Below are 3,827 nucleotides of genomic sequence, written 5' to 3'. Positions count from 1 at the left end.
GTACCCGTGGGCTGGTGTGTCCCTTTCTCTCTCTCCGGGACTTGACTTCCTCACCCATCTTTGCTGTTGTCTGTCATCCTTATCTTTCATTGAGTCTCAGGTGATTGTGACCCTACCATTTCCTTTCTCTTTGCTCTTGTCTATTCATCGCGATGGCTTGGTCTCTGTTCTGTGTGTCCCTGTCTTTCTCTGTTGTGTCTAGGTCACTTTCTCCTTCTCTTTTTCTTCCTCTGTAACATACAATTGCAGTGGTTCTGACTCCGTCCGCATCCCGTCTCCCTGGCTTTATCTCCAGGACGTCTGCTAAGCCAGCTTCCATCCTGGCCACCAATCTCTCTGTCGCTGCCCTCCCTCCCCTTCCTTGTCTCTGTGCCTCTTCTATTCCTGCCCAATCGCCGTGCCATTGTCCTTCCGTCACCAGCTCCTCGGCCTTCCCTCCTTCATCTGTCACCGTGTCAGTGAATGTGAGCAGCCTCACTCCCACTCTGGTTCTGTCGGCACCACGGCTGTCCACGCTGAGCTCGTGTTTGCTGCCACTCCCACGGAGTCTGTCTCCCTCTGTGTCCTCGCCTCCCTCAACGCTGAGCCCTCCACCACGGTCCCCACCTCTGCTTCTGTTTCCTCTCTTTCTGCCACCGTCCCCTCCCCGCTCTTGACCCTTCTAGCTCTGTCTCCATCCCCTCTGCGTCAGTCTCCCTTGCGGCTCTGCCTGCCACTTCCCATTGTCCCTCTGTCCCCTCTGTCAATCGGCCCATCCCTCACCTTGTATTGTCTCACGTCTCTAACACTGTTACCTTTGCCCCTGCCCCCTCTGCCTGCAGTTGTCCTCTTAGCCTCTGTCACTGTTGCTCCATCTTTGTCTCTGGAACTTTCTCCTTTATTTGTATCACTTCCCCCTATGTCGCCTCTATGTTTTCTTCCTTTCAGTTTCGTTGTAATGTTGGTGTGTTCCTGGAGGAGGTAGGTACAGCACCCACCTACTCTGTCCCCTTGCCGTCGGCACTTTCAACCTAACGGTGGGACTCACGGTCTGTTTATGTAAAAGGCTCCCAGCGGAATCTTTTTTAGGTGCTTTTAGGTAGAAATGTCTCCTACCTCTGTGTTCTGCCACTTGTCACTGTCCTGTCTTTGTCACCTGAGCCTCTGCCTTCTGTCTCTAAGACTGTCGCCTTCTCTATCTGCCACTGCCCCCTTATCTTTCCCCTTATCGCTGTCCCCTTGGTCTTTGTCCCTCTGTCACTGTCCTCTTCCTCGCCGTGACACTGTTCTGTTGCTGTCCTTTTGGTCTCTCTCCTTCCTTTCTCGGACCCTTGGACTCCGTCCAAGACGCCTGGGGCCTTTGTCTCAAGTCCGCCTCGGTCTCTGCTCCTTTCCCCGTTGCTTCTGACACTCCTCTTCGTCAGGGTTGATTCCACGAAGACACGGGCCCCTCTGTTGTCTTCTCTAACCCTGCCGTCCTCGGTCCCCTCTGCTGTCTGTCCCCTCCATCGCTACAGCAACCTCTTCTATGATGTAGACGAATAAATCTGAGATTGTAGGTGAAATGGATAAATCCCCAGAAAACAATAACCTACCAAAAATAACGAGAAGAAATATAGCATTTGCTTAGTCATAAAACCATTCAAGCAAATTGAACCATTTAAATTAACCACAAAGAAAATTCTGGGTCCAGACATCGTCCCCTCCATCGCTACAGCAACCTCTTCTATGATGTAGACGAATAAATCTGAGATTGTAGGTGAAATGGATAAATCCCCAGAAAACAATAACCTACCAAAAATAACGAGAAGAAATATAGCATTTGCTTAGTCATAAAACCATTCAAGCAAATTGAACCATTTAAATTAACCACCAAGAAAATTCTGGGTCCAGACAGTCTCTCTGGCAAGTTCTGCTAAACACGAAGGAAGAAACAATTCCCATGTGATGCAAACTCTTCCAGAGACTAGAAGAGCCATGTCTTTCACTCAGTGTGGGAGGCAAGCCGAACTCTGAGACTGAAATCTGACAAGGAGCCTAGAAAAGAAAAATCTAGGCCCATATTCACTTAAAAATACGAAATAATAAAATGAATGTCAGGGAATCCATGCTGTTTTTTTTCCATATGGCTTCTTGCAGTATTAAAGAGAAAAATCTAGGCCCATATTCACTTAAAAATACAAAATAATAAAATGAATGTCAGGGACTCCATGCTGTTTTTTTTTCCATATGGCTTCTTGCGGTATTAAATCCCCCCACCCCCAATCATGGAGGGCCTATCCTCAGTTGGTCCTTGAACATGTACTTGGTCCGCCTCTTGGTTTTTCCAACATTGATTCTGGTGGTTCTCCATGGTCCGGTGGTTCTCTCCCTCGGTCCGGTCTGCTTTTCCTTCGCCGCGGGGGTCTCGGAACCGTCTTCCCTGGCCCTTTGGTGCTGTGTGTGCGTGTGTGCGTGCATGTGTGTATGTTCGGAGGCAGGGTGTCCCTGGCCCTTTGGCGCTGTGCGCGCGCGCATGTGTGTGTGTGTTCGCGCGTGTCTGTGTTTGTGTGTGTGTGTGTTGGGTGGCGGGGTGTCCCTGGCCCCCTGGCGCCCTGTGTATGTGTGTGTGAGAGAGGCGGGGTGTCCCTGGCCCCCTGGCGCCCTGTGTATGTGTGTGTGAGAGAGGCGGGGTGTCCCTGGCCCCCTGGCGCCCTGTGTATGTGTGTGTGAGAGAGGCGGGGTGTCCCTGGCCCCCTGGCGCCCTGTGTATGTGTGTGTGAGAGAGGCGGGGTGTCCCTGGCCCCCTGGCGCCCTGTGTATGTGTGTGTGAGAGAGGCGGGGTGTCCCTGGCCCCCTGGCGCCCTGTGTATGTGTGTGTGAGAGAGGCGGGGTGTCCCTGGCCCCCTGGCGCCCTGTGTATGTGTGTGTGAGAGAGGCGGGGTGTCCCTGGCCCCCTGGCGCCCTGTGTATGTGTGTGTGAGAGAGGCGGGGTGTCCCTGGCCCCCTGGCGCCCTGTGTATGTGTGTGTGAGAGAGGCGGGGTGTCCCTGGCCCCCTGGCGCCCTGTGTATGTGTGTGTGAGAGAGGCGGGGTGTCCCTGGCCCCCTGGCGCCCTGTGTATGTGTGTGTGAGAGAGGCGGGGTGTCCCTGGCCCCCTGGCGCCCTGTGTATGTGTGTGTGAGAGAGGCGGGGTGTCCCTGGCCCCCTGGCGCCCTGTGTATGTGTGTGTGAGAGAGGCGGGGTGTCCCTGGCCCCCTGGCGCCCTGTGTATGTGTGTGTGAGAGAGGCGGGGTGTCCCTGGCCCCCTGGCGCCCTGTGTATGTGTGTGTGAGAGAGGCGGGGTGTCCCTGGCCCCCTGGCGCCCTGTGTATGTGTGTGTGAGAGAGGCGGGGTGTCCCTGGCCCCCTGGCGCCCTGTGTATGTGTGTGTGAGAGAGGCGGGGTGTCCCTGGCCCCCTGGCGCCCTGTGTATGTGTGTGTGAGAGAGGCGGGGTGTCCCTGGCCCCCTGGCGCCCTGTGTATGTGTGTGTGAGAGAGGGTGTGTGTGTGTGTGAGGCGGGGGGTCCTGGCCTCTGGCGCTGTTCCTCCAGGCCGGCCGGGCTCTGCGTGTTTCTCTTCAGGGGCCGGTCCCTCGACAAGATCCTCCGGGGTCACAGCCGCTCCCAGGCCTCTTCTGGGAACGAGGGGCCACCTCCATCCATCCGTCCATCCTTCTGTCCGCCCGCCCGGCTGTCCTTGGGTGCCTCTCGCCTCACGCCTCTCACCTCACGCCCTTTCCCGCCCCTCGTCGCTCCCTGAAAAAAACGAGACCTGGGCGCATGCGCACCAACCGCCGCTCGGCGAAACTGCGGGTGACCGGGGGGGGGAC

This window comes from Myotis davidii, unplaced genomic scaffold (assembly GCF_000327345.1).
Source record: "Myotis davidii unplaced genomic scaffold, ASM32734v1 scaffold358, whole genome shotgun sequence".
Taxonomy (NCBI): Eukaryota; Metazoa; Chordata; class Mammalia; order Chiroptera; family Vespertilionidae; genus Myotis; species Myotis davidii.
The sequence above is the reverse complement of the archived record's forward strand: the minus strand, read 5'-3'. Positions refer to the sequence as shown.